Here is a 13,501-nt window from a genome sequence, read left to right as displayed (position 1 = left end):
GAATTTTTTTATATTGGATTGTGGAGATAAGGAGCCACTAGAGTTTACTGAGCTGGGGGTAGGGTGGGGGTGAGGAATAGGGATGATCTGGTCAGCCCTTCATGTCATGTTAGCACTTATGTAGGAGAATTGGATTGAGAAGAAAAGCAAGGGTAAGAAAACAAAAGACTGCATCAATAGTGGAACAGGAAAGCTTTCGGAAAGAAAATATCTATAAGATGCTGTTAAAGTAAAAAGATTGTAGATTATATAGAATGAGTGTGGGTGAGCAAATGACATCTGAGATTGTAAGCCTGGATGATTAGGAGATTAGTAGTATCAATGATAAAGTTGAAAGGAAGGAAAGATCAGTTCTGTTTTAGAAATGTTTGAGGTACCTACAGGATATCCAGTTTGAGATGTAATGGGGGACAGAGATAATACATATAGCCTTGATATGCAGGTCTAGCAATCTTCATAGTTAATTGAATCTATGAGGGCTAATGAGATCATCAAGCTAAATAGCAGAGGAGAAAAGAACCTTGAAGAACACAAAGTTAGTGGATGCTCCCTGGATGAAGATGCAGCAATGGAGACTGGGAGAATGATCAGACATTGAGGAAAGGCTCTAGTAGCTGGAGGGAATGGGAAAGAAGGAATAATTTTATAAATATGATGTTTTTACTAACTATAGAACATCTACCATAATGTGTTGACATATTCTAATGTATCTATGATCTCATTGGTGTAAAGGTTGGTTGTTTTCCTTCATTCTTTTAGAGGACCAAAATGACATCACTAAGTTAATCTCAAATTACAGTGTGTCTGACTGTGGCTGATCAAGCAATACAAACTTGAAGTGCTCTGCCACAGGTCACAAACAAATAATCCTTATGAAGATTTGGAGTAGACTCTGAGAATCAATATGAGATGAAGGAGGAAAATTCAAGGATGGGGATGATTAATTTTGCAAATCTGAGTGACTGAAAGGCTGGTACTTTCAATAGCAATGAAGAATTTAGGAAGAAGTTAAACTTTTTGAGGGATAGGAAGTCACATTAAGAATGAAGTAATTACGGGGGCAGCTAGGTGGTGCAGTGGATAGAGCACCAGCCTTGAATTCAGGAGGACCTGAGTTCAAATGTGATCTCAGACACTTAACACTTCCTAGCTGTGTGATCCTGGGCAAGTCACTTAACCCCAGCCTCAAAAAAAGAAAAAAAAAAAAGAATGAAGTAATTTCTTTTTTGCAATATATTGCCTGGAGGTTGCTCTTAGGATGATAAATGCTCAACTTCAGTTATTGTATTATTAAGTGAATCAAAACCAACATATCACCATTGGAGGAATATTGGTATTTAAAAATAGGGTTTTGGCCCCATGTATACCAAAATATTTATAGCAGCACTTCTTGTCACAAAGAAGTGAAAGTAGATACCCATCAACTAAAGAATAACCAAACAAATTATGTGAATGTAATGGAACGATGAACATGATAAAAACAAAAGTGTGCAAAGACTTATTGAATTGATGCAAAATGAAGTAAAGCAGAATCAGAAAAACAATATACACAACAACATAAAGGAAGGGGGAGAAAACTCACAAAACTAAATTCCTACTATGAGGCACCTCATATCATTTGATCCTCAAAGCAAATCCTGGGAGGTAGGGGTTTATTCTAATTTTACAGCCAAAGAAGTTGAAGCATAAAGAGATTAAGCCAAGATTACAGAGCTGACACAAGTTCTTAAGTCACGTTTGAACTCGGGTTTCTTGACTCTAGACCCAATATACTTTCCACTGGACCACTGGAATAAAAATGAAACAAAACGGAATACTGCAAAATTATGACCAATTTTAGTCCCAAAGAAAGGATAGAAGAAAACACTTCCTCCTCTCCTTTGCATAAAAATGAAACATCAAAAAGAATACTGGAAGTTTTTTTGATATGTTGCATAGTTTTGTAGAATTTTTTTTTTTAAACCTTCCTCTTTTTATTGTCTGTTATAAGGGGTTGCTCCCTGGGAGGTGAAAGAGCAGGAATACAATGGGAAATATAGGGAGATATAAAAACATTAGAGAAAAACTTGGGGTCATTTCAGCATGTCAGCAGATGACAACCGATGACAACAAATAACTGGCTCTTGAATTTACAGGCTAACATGGTGCACTCTGATGATAGAAAAAATAATTCTGAATCATAACATAGACTTATTACTCTTTGTCAAGTAGTTAGTTGTCCTTCCTGTTTATATTAATAGGTTCAGAAGGTTTCTTAATTGCACATGTTTAACCTATATTGGATTGCTTGCTGTCTAGGGGAGGGGAAAGGAGGAAGAGAGTGAAAAATTTGGAATATGAGGTTTTGCAGGGGGTGAATATTGAAAACTATCTTTGCATGTATTTTAAAAAATAAAGATTTCTTGTAACTTAGCAGTATACATTTAGAACAGTATAAAATGTGTAGTTTCCTTTCTTGAGTAGTTTTCATGAATTGCTGTGGTCTAATAGATAAATAATCAGCCTTATGATGCTGAACTCTCCCAAACTTAAAGATGGCTCAAATGATAGCCACACAAAGTCCATTACTCAATGCATATTTAAAGCTTTTCCTCCTTGGTAGAATATGCCAAAATTTATCATCCCCTGAGAGGCAGCTAAGTGGCACAAAGGATAGAATGCTGAACCTGAAGTAAGAAAGACTATTGAGTTCGAATTCAATCCGGATGCTTATTAGCTCTGCGATTCTGGGCAAGTCACTTAACCCCATTGCCTCAGTTTCCCATCTGTAAAATGACCTGGAGAAGAAAATGGTAAACAACTTAAGTATCTTTGCCAAGAAAACCCCAAATGAGGTCATGGAGAACCAGACGTGAGTGAAAAACGACAGAATGGATTCTAACCTAAGGAAACAATTTTAATCAACAAATATTTCTCCAGCATCTACGTTATGTCAGACATTGCAGCTAAATGTTTGGTGATATATATTCAAAGAATGAAACATTTTAAAATAATTTCCCCCATATATACATATACACCTTTATACCCTGACCTTCACGTTTCCATTTAAATTATAAAAAATTATCTTGTCATATAATTTCCTGCCTTTAGAGGGGTGAGGGACGAACAAGACGGTCATTTAATTGCTGGGAGCAAGGTCCCATCCTCAGCTCCAGAGTCACAAAAGCTTTGCTTGGGAAGGGTGTAAACAGTTTCTATAGCGACTGGGAGGGTGGAGGGGGAGGGCGGGTCCTTCTAACCCCACCATGGGAAATTACCCAATTTAGTCTCTTGCAGCAACCAGATCAGTCTGCTCCGGTTTGGTGAGGCTACTCCAACATCTGCCCCCACCGGACCAAAGTAAGGAGGAGCGGGGAAGGGGACGCGTTATGACGCACCTCAGAACCTCCCACCACCCTGGCCCGCCCCTAAGGCTGGGAAGAGGGACCCGGGGCTCGGGGAAGGGGGGAGGGATGGTTATATAGATGAAGAGAAGGTAGGAGGAGGGGAATGGTTGGGCCGAGGGTGGAAGAGAGGGGAAGGAAAATAGGATTTGAGGAGTTCCATTCCACTTCCTTTCCCAAAATCCAAGGATCTGTCATCTAATCTTTTCTGCCAATTATATCCCGAACTGGGGTTTGGAATTTAGGGGACTCCCTGACAGCTCCGAAGGTGGACTCGCAGCCACGCCCTCATCGCACTCCCGTTCACTTAATTTTTTTTCCATTTTCTCATCACATCCCCAGCAAGGCTAAAGGGAAAGATCACAGTCATTTTTGACCACAGTGGGCTGTCTTTTAAACTTTTCTAGCTCATGTACCCACATTTCTATCCTTAAACAGAAACTAAGCAACCATTCACATCTATCTGGTGCTTTACAGATTGTGAAATGTCTTCTCTTGAACCTCATAATGTAGCTGGAAAGCAAACAAAGAAGGCTTGGTGAGATGGCGGTGGCAGTGAGGATAGGGGACGGGCAAGACAGTTGGCTTCTAAATGTTTGAAAAGCTGCTATCACTGAAGGAGTTGCATTTATTTTGCTTGACTCTTGAAGGCCAATATAGGAGTGGAAGCGATTGAGAGGGGTGTATAGATTTCACCGCCCCTGCCCTCCCCCAATTTAAGAAACTTCGTAAAAATTACAATTGCGCAAAAATAAAATGAATTGCCTCCTGGGGTAGTGAGCTCTTCTTATCACAGGACAATCCTCAAAAAGAGACCGTAGAGAAGTTTCATCCATCCAGAAGAAGCTTTAGGATTCTATAATTCTAGATAGGTAAGGCAGTGTCATTTATTCCATTTTACAGATGAACAAACTTTGAGAGGTTCAGATTTACATAGTAGTAAAGTCAGAACTTGAACTGGGGGTCTTTAACTCAGACTGGTGATCATCTACATTCTCTGAAATAATACCATAATGGTCATGAAAGGAATGAAAAGAACTCATTTATTTGTTCTCAGGGCATCACCTCCTTTCACTGTGTTATGTACAATATTTGCAACATTCTTGGGAGTCGATTTTTTTTCTTCAATCTGGAGTTAATCTATTCAATTTGTTGTTACCCTAAACTGGTCAAATCTATAAATAAATGTAATCACTTGCAATATTATGTCACATTAACTCACATAAAGAGGACTTTTTCAACCTCGAAGGTAGGAAAATACAAATATTTAGCCAAACTAAAATCTACAGTGACCATTATGGTATAGAGACATGTAATTAATCATGCATGATACATGCATTATATATGGGTTTAGTAGATGTAACTTTGGGATCTCCTTATACTTGGGCTAACTAAAGCATGTGAACGTGGTGGGGAATTGATCTACAAGGTGAGATGTTTAGAAATGGGGCAAGGCAGCAGACAAGGAAAGGCAAAAAATAGAGTTTGAGTTGTAGGGGGAGATGGAAGACACCACACTTGGAAAATAATATGTCATGGTATCCTTAAATTTAGCCATCATGCCTAGACTCAAATGACTCCAGAGCTGAAGAGTTTTTAGCCATTTTCAAGCCTGTTTAAGAGATTCTTTGAAAACACCTTCCAAGAAATATTTCAGTACCAATTAAGTATTTACCCTTGGATCTGTGAGTTATGAAGACCCCTATGCCTTGTGAGTTCCCTTGTGTCCTCCTAATATGCTAGGGAATCAACAGCAGTGAGACTTAATTGTGATATCCTTGGAAGTATAATAAATTGCACTTATTTGCGAATTAGTGCCAAGAATTATTTTACTTGAATCTTTCCTCCTTGTTAATAATAATAATGAACATTTTTATAATACTTTAAGATGTGCAAAACTTATATAATGAAGTTTATTTTGCAAAGTTTTAAGCAATTTAATCTATTAATAAAGCTTAAAACTACACTAAAGACTATCGAGACAATCCAATATTATCTCATTTTGTCATTGCTTTCAGTGATGACATCACTCATTTTGTGGGTTTAGTGTTATCCCATTTTACAAATGAGAAAACTGAGACTGAGAAAAAGTTAGATGATTTGCCCATGGTATGTTTTAAACTTGGGTTTTCCCAATTTCAAGTCCAGCTCTGTGTCCACTATGTCATATCCACTGTCATATTCCCCTTCCTTATGTACTTTGTTTCATGTCTTCGTTAAGTGCTTTTGTATTTAATTATATCTTTTATATGCCCTGGCAATAGAAACTGGACTTGATTGTAGGTTATGCCACAAGATGTATCATTGACCACCGAAAATAATCACAGTGAACTTGGACACACAGCAAGATACTAAATTTGTGGAAACTCATCTGGAATCTTCATGGAGTGATGTCTTTTTGGGGACTGCTGGGTCAGGTTAAAGGTCTGCTTTATCTGGCATTGAAAAGATGCAGTGAAGATTTTTTTTTAATTGGGTTTGATGTAGACATTGATATTTCAAAGTTTTTTTTTGGTGTACCATGTTTTTATATTAATAGTTTCTGTTAGGTTACATTCTCCCCCCACTTTTTTCCCCTTCAGGTTATAATTGGGAGAGCAAGTTTTCCAATGAAAACTACACTGTAAGCAAGGCAAATTGATTCAAGCAAAAACTGTACCATCAGAATGTCACTTGTTTATTGCTGAAGTGACATTGTATCCTGTACATTATAAGTGAAATTCATATATGTTAAAGGATGACAGCCAGTCAGCAAGCATTTAGTAAATATTTACAATGTGCCAGGTACCACTGAAGTAATATTGCCCAACTGTCAGTGTACATTGTGCACTGGACTCATTATTGTGCCAGTTGTGGCTATTCAGTTATTGGGAAATTGATATAAAGAAGTAGGGCTGTTGTTAAGGACTGTTCATTTTAGGTATTCTTCACACTGATGATATTGGTCAGGATCATTCAACTGATAAGTATATGAAGCCAAATTTGAACTCAGGTCTTCCTGACTCCAGCTTCTTCAATATTTTATCCATTGAGACACCTATCTGCTTCTAACTACCTTTCATTGAACAAAAATATGTATTCTGCATTTAATTCCACATACTACATTATATATTTGCATTTGATTTATATGACTTGTTCTGCTAAATGCAAACTTTTTTTTGGGGGGGTGAGGCAATTGGGGTCAAGGGACTTCCCCTGGGTCACACAGTTAGTACATATTAAATATCTTTAAGGGCACATTTGAACTCAGGTCCTCTATCCATGTTGCTGCCTAGCTGCCTCTCTAAATGTAAACTTTTATGTAAATTCAGATCATTTCCTGTCCCTGTATTATTTATCAATTAATAAATGCTTGTGATATATGATTTTAGATGGACTTGTATACCTGATGAGATTATGGTAATATGGTTTAGTGTGTGGGGTTTTTCACCAGAGGAAGGATATTGCATATTTTGTTACTCTCTAGATTCAGAGTAGCTATTTGATGTAACCAGTTATACCATTTCTGACGTCAGTCTTGATCCAATCCATTCTTTATGGAAAGATCATACAAGAAACACATTGATTCAATACAAAAAGCATTAAATTAAGACATGAAACAAAGTAAAAAACAAAACAGTGAAGGAGAGGGAATCATGTAGCAAACAGGAAGCTATACTGCTTTCCCTCTGAAATTTCTTTCTAGTTAAGTTGTATATATCTTCTATGTCAATTTGTTTTTCTGGTATGCTGTCTTCCCCATGAGAATACGAACTCTGGAGGTCTAGGACTATGCTTTTGCATTTTTTTTTAAGTCCTCAGAACTTAGCTCACAAGGTCTGACACATAATAAACACTTAATAAATGCTTATGGACTGACTATTGACTGATTAACTATCATATTGAAAAAGATGCAAATTTTGTGTTTTTCTAGAGAATAAAACTAGGATTAAATCAAGGAGGCAGATGTTGGCTCAATATAAATAATCAGGGAATTGGTCAACAATGGAATGGGCTGCCTTGCAAAAAAAAAAAAAAAAAAAAAGTGATAAGTTCTCCATCATCAGAAATGTGAGTTTCCTATCACTATAAGGAAATATCTAATCAGAGTTTGGAGGACCATCTGTAGAGATATTGAGGAAATTAAGGGTGGAGGTTGGCCTAAGAAATCTCCAATGTCCCTTCCAATTCTGTGAATGAGTCCTTTATTTGGGGGATGATATGTGGCTCCTCCACATATCACATCTTTGGCAGAAGTGAGTGCAACTTAAAAACATTGTTTCCTGTTCACAGACATGCAATGGGAGTCTCTACAAGTCCTACAGTGCCTCAATTTCTGCTTCAAAGACAGCCCCCCAGGGAGTAAAGCCTCTGATGAATGCAGTAGAAATACTGAAATCACAACAGGTAAATCTAAAAACAAATTTACTATTTGGAAATTGAAATTGCATTGTATATATATCATGCATACTTCAATATTTAGAAGACAGTGTGGATACTTTTACTAAAGCTTGGTAGACAGTCTTTAAGAATTGCTGTGGTCGGAAAAATCACCCTGGATTTCCAACACTGATGAGTATTTTGGAACTTAAATGAGATGGTGGACCTTAGATGCCAAATATGCTGTCTATGCTTGAATTCAAAGCCCTTTGAATTTGGTAGGACCTGAAAGCTTATTCTTCCTGGCATAGCTTTTGAGAATTTGGGTGAGTGCCATCTTTTATATAATGTTTAGGCATAAGAACAGGACTTTAGTGTATAATACAATATGATTTCCATGCATAATATAAATAATATATTCAATATATTGATACAACTTATTATAATATGTAATATATTTAAATAATAATATAATATTTAACCTAAGTATCAAAATTATTTTTATAGCCAATAAAAGTTCAGTGGCAGGCATGGCCTAAAATAATCAGTTTGAGAATAAAATTAATATCAATAACTCACATTTCTGTAGCACTTGCCAATTTAGCCAGTCTATAAACATTTATTAAGCTCCTAGTATGTATCAGGCAGTGTGCTAAGCACTGAAAATTTATAAAGTACTTAACTTACAACAGCTCTGTGAAATAAATATTATTATATTATTATTATTATTATTATTACCACCATTACCATTTAACATACTAGATAACTGAAGTTCAGAGTTTTTAGGTAACTTACCTGAGTTCATTCAGCTTTCTTCAAGTGTTGGAGCCAGAACTGGAACCAAATCTTCTGACTTCAAATCAGTGCTTTCAATTTCAATTCCAGTTTTCACAGCAACTTTCTTTGTAGAGCTCTGGTTTAAGTGGCTTAATTAAACTTTCTTTTTGCTTTGTATTTCACAGGACACCATGAAGTTAAACTGAATTAAATGCTCACTTGTCCCCCTTTTTGATATGTCCTCTTCTGCACAGATCTTTCATATATATATATCTTGCCTAGAATGGACTTTCCCTTTTCCAGCCACCTTCCTTCATCTCAGGCCCCAATGAAGACCTTTCTGATTCTTTTAGTTGAAAGCTATCAGTCCTTCTTCCTTATTTCTCAGGATCTACTTCTCACAACTTCTTTGTACTTAGAAGAATTGTCTTGTTTCATAATAATTTGTATACGTGTCTTGTCCCCACTCCCTTCTATTATTGGGTCATTAAAGGAAAGATCTATCTTTTGTTCATTTTCACAGCTCCAGCAGGGTGCCTTGAATATAGTAGACATTTAATAAAAATTTCTTGAAGTTAACTATGTGTACAAAGTTAAAAATTATTATGAAAAATAATACCACAAGGGAATAGATAAGAGGAAAAATTTTCCTCTGGAAGAAAAAAGATCTTGTTTATATTCATTTCAAGTTGGCTGAATTATTCAGAATATGGATGGTTAAGGTAGAGTAGGACCCAATAATACCTTTGAAGCTTGATAATCTTTTCATAGAATCAGAATGTTCAGGTCATAAAGCTGTCTAGTAGCCATAATTGAACTAGAATTCATATTTCTTAGCTCCCCATTGAGGACTTTTTCTGCCATACCAGCTTTTTTTTTTTTTTTTTTTTTTTTTTTAGTATCTGCTTATTCATTTTACTTACTATATATATGTAAATACTGATAAAAGAAGCAAACATTCAAAGGTTTTTCAAATTATTTTCTCTCCTAGTTTTGTTCTTTCTGTGATCTAGGTAAAGACAGCACTGTTAGTGACATTTTATTAATGGAAAAATTGGACAGATGATGTTTATAGTAATCTAATAATTTCCAAATATCTAACAATTTAAAAAAAGCATTCATTATTTCATTTGATTCACAACAACCCTTTGGGAATAGGTAGTGCCAAGTAGTCATATTTTAATTTAATGCATAGGGATAATTAAGTCCCAGAGAGGTTATATTTCTTGCCCAATGTGGCAGAGTTGGAACCCAGATTTTCTAATACCAATTTCAACTGGTTTTTCATCTAACCTTTATCTATGGATTTCGAGTTTTAAGAATAATGTAAAGGAACCTAGGGTTTGTCTAAGCATATTTAATCAAGAATAAATAACTACAACTAAAAGCTACAGAGAATGAACTGACTGTATAGGCATATTTCAAGTCAATATTTCTTCTGGAAGAAAGAACCTTATTTGTTTTATTAAGTAATTTCCCATTCTCTTCTTTTCTCTACCAGATTTGTTCTTCCTTCACTACTCTATTAATATCACTCATGCATTCATGCTGGATATTCCACTTCTGTTGTCTTTCCCCACATGCCCAGTCTAAGCTTGAGTCAGTGAGGTTGGGATGGAAATTATATTGGACACCATCCTTCTGTACCTACATTATCACTGCCCTGATGCATTTCTGTTTACCTCTAGTTGTCATATCCTTGATTCTGATTGCACTCTTATAGACATTCTTATAACTATATTTCTCTGTAGTGAGGTGTCTACTATAGCTTGTGTTTCAGCTTTAAGAATAAAAGGTCCCCATTTCTTCATTCCATTCCATTTCCCTGTGTATTTTTAAGATAACATGCATACTATACTAATGCATTATCAATGGGATATTGGAAAGGTTATTGGAAATTCCTTTGTGGGACTTTCCTCATACTAGCCAGATCTTAACCAGTTTAACTTCCCCCTTAACCACTGTGATACTATTCTATCTTTTATTGTAATATATATGGAAAATGCAGAGTACATATAAAACTTTTTTCTTGGTCTGTATTCTTGCGATGGTATCTAACTAGAATAGATTGCACCATCTCTTCATCTTACTGTTCTCGAGTTTATCTCCATCTTCTAATACACTGATATTAGATCTGTATAGTAAGGAGGAACAGAAGCAATACTCCAAAATCACAAAATTCAAAAGAGAAATTAAAGTCTAAAAGTAGAGAAAGTGAACTGATCATTGAGACTCCATATGTATATATTAAAAACCTCTGGAACATATGATCTATGCAATATATGCCTACACTACCCAGGTATTGTAGGCAAGCTGTAGTAACTTCTCCTTTGTGTCTCTAGTAAATAGGTATATCGCCTATAATTTTTTTTTTTAAAAAGTGACTGATTTATAACTAGAGTGTCTGAAGAATGAAGGAATTACCTTTCCCATAATTGTATTTAGAAATTTCCAGAGAATCCTAGCCCAATTTACTTGGCCTTCCAAAATGAGGTTTAAAAATATATCCTTTCCTATAAATTCCCTTTTGTCTTCACTATGATGTCAAAGGATTGTTATGAGAACAGGTTACATTGATGTAGTAGATATGTGATAGGTATGTTGGCTAGAGTGCTGGAATTAAAATTAAGAAAACCTGAAGTCAAATCCTGCCTCATACACTTCCTAACTCTGCAAATCATTTACACTCAATCCTCATTTGTGAGATGCAGATAATAATAAATTTTCCAGGGTTGTTGTAAGATTCACATGAGAAAAAATATAGATTTAAAGCTTTGAAAACTTTCAAGGGCTATAAGGATGGTTATTGTTATTAGCTACAGTTGTATTGGAATAGAATGTCTTTAAGTCCCAAAGTCAACAAATACTAAAAATTATTCAGGATGACAGGTTATTTCTATATACAGGATAACATCTGCAATAGTGTACAACTATCCAATTTTTTTCTGGAGGCAGACTTAAAGTTCCCATGGTACCCAGACAGTTCCAAAGAGGATCTAAAGGACTTTTCTGTGAAAGATGGTCTAAATCCTGATATAATTCCAAGTTATATTGAGGTGTGGTAAACCTAAAATTTATGGTAAAATGATAAAATCTCAATGAATCTTATCTTAGTACACAAGTCATTAGGGGGATACATTATAATCCAAATAAATTCCCTTATAAGAAAGTAATAATTTTTCAAAATTAGCTTTCAAAATAGTTTTGCAAAAAAGTACTCTTTTTAAATATGCATTGTCCCAGCTACCATTCCAAGCCTTTTAACTAAGCTGGCTAGAATTGAACCAGGCTATTTATGGGTTGGTATTTCCCATTCCCTGCAGATTAATGTACAAGGTACCTCCTTCAGGATATTTCACACTAATTGAACCAATACTTGCTATGATGGGCATCATGATATATTGAGAATTCATTTCTTACCTGTTGCCATATGTTGGAAACCCTTAGATTTAAATCAGGACTTCTTCAACTTTTATCACTCATGACTCCTTTTTGCCCAAGTCATTTTTATCCAACTCTATCTTGAATTTGAACCAAGGTGTTTCTATCATATTTGTGGATATCTAGTGCAAAGTGCAAGTTATGTGTTCAGAATCAAGCCTGCAGTGAATTTGCACGATGCTACATAGGCAAGCTCTGTCAGAAACATCTCAGATTCATATTATACATTTGATTTTGAATTAATTTTTGGTCATTGCATTCACAAATGTTTTACTGTTGCCAAATTTTTCCACAACCCCTACATTTGGTTGGAGTCATGACCCATGGTTTAAGAAGCTTTGATCTAAATTATTTGTATGTTATCTTATTCAGTTATTTCAGTTGTCTTCAATTCTTCATTCTTGGGATTTTCTTAGCAAAGATATTAGAATGATTTGCCATTTTCTTTTCTAGCTTATTTTATAGATGAGGGAACCAAGGCAAAAACAGGGTTAAATGACTTTCCTAGTTTCACATAGCTGGTAAATATCTAAAGCCAGATTTGAACTTAGATTTGCATATTATAGGCTATATCTATTCTTTTTAATTCAGATCTTCCTTTCCAATAATTCAAGGTAGAGAATATTAGTACCCATTAACTTGAACATTTAGTCTACATTCAATCTACTGTCTAATTCTTCTCTAAAATTTTCACAATATATGTGACCCAAAATTGTATATATCCTAACCTGATCCAAACTTGCCCAAAAAAGTCTGTTCTCTGAAAGTTAAAGAGGCTTAGAAAATTTTTTATATTTATGCTGAATTGGGAACCTATCATACAAGTATCAGAATCACAATTGCTCAGAGCTGGAAGAAACTTCAAAGGTGACAGGACCATAGATTTAGTTCTAGAAAGAACTTTATAGATTATCTTTCTAATCCCTTTATGTTCATATAAAGAGGGGGGTACCTTTTCAGATATAATTTTGCAATAGGAAAGGGGAAGAATCATGGACATTTAGGAGAGAAATACTGAGAAAACTAGTCACTTCAAAGAAAAGATGCTCAGGTTGTAAATGAATTATTTTGTTTGTAGCATCTAATTTGCATGTGTGACTGACATGAGAACTTTAAAGGTAATAGCTAAGAAACATTCTAATGTTTAGAGACCATGAGATAAATGTATATTGCCTAGTTATGTTGTAGATGGCAGAAATAAGAATTTTATTTTATTTCCAGAAAATAGAGGCAAGATATTTCACTAGAGAGACTTATCTTAAAGTCTTAGACTTAGTCTTTGCTCTTAAACTAGAGCAAAGTACAGTAGAATTGAGTTCAGTTCTGGCCTTAGACACTAAATAGCCATATCACTGGGCAAATCACTTAATTCTGCTTCAGTTTCCTTACCTGTAAAATAAGCTAGAAAACGAAATGACAAACTACTCCATTAACATTGCCAAGAAAACCCCAAGTAAAGTTGTGAAGAGTCAGACACAAATGAATAATACATATTGGGGGCGGGACAATTTGTTGAAAAGAGAGATAGACTTTAAGGTAGT

General features: G+C 35.3%; 2 protein-coding genes across 3 annotated transcripts in view; one reads left to right on the top strand and one right to left on the bottom strand.

Moving 5' to 3' along the window:
* Nucleotides 1-8,560, bottom strand: part of FERRY3 (FERRY endosomal RAB5 effector complex subunit 3) — an 86,163-nt gene extending 77,603 nt beyond the window's left edge. Inside the window, exon 1 of the mRNA XM_074269228.1 lies at nucleotides 8,538-8,560. The gene's annotated coding sequence lies outside the window, so the exon portion shown is untranslated. The remainder of the gene's footprint in view (nucleotides 1-8,537) is intronic.
* DYRK4 (dual specificity tyrosine phosphorylation regulated kinase 4) overlaps nucleotides 3,259-13,501 on the top strand; it is a 70,848-nt gene continuing 60,605 nt past the window's right edge. Inside the window, exon 1 of one of the 2 annotated variants that reach the window (XM_074269222.1) lies at nucleotides 3,259-3,339. The gene's annotated coding sequence lies outside the window, so the exon portion shown is untranslated. Of the gene's footprint in view, nucleotides 3,340-7,667; nucleotides 7,770-13,501 lie in introns of those variants that run through there. The other variant, XM_074269221.1, reaches the window with a different exon arrangement.

Source organism: Sminthopsis crassicaudata, chromosome 5 (genome assembly GCF_048593235.1).
Source record: "Sminthopsis crassicaudata isolate SCR6 chromosome 5, ASM4859323v1, whole genome shotgun sequence".
Taxonomy (NCBI): Eukaryota; Metazoa; Chordata; class Mammalia; order Dasyuromorphia; family Dasyuridae; genus Sminthopsis; species Sminthopsis crassicaudata.
The sequence above is the reverse complement of the archived record's forward strand: the minus strand, read 5'-3'. Positions and strand labels throughout refer to the sequence as shown.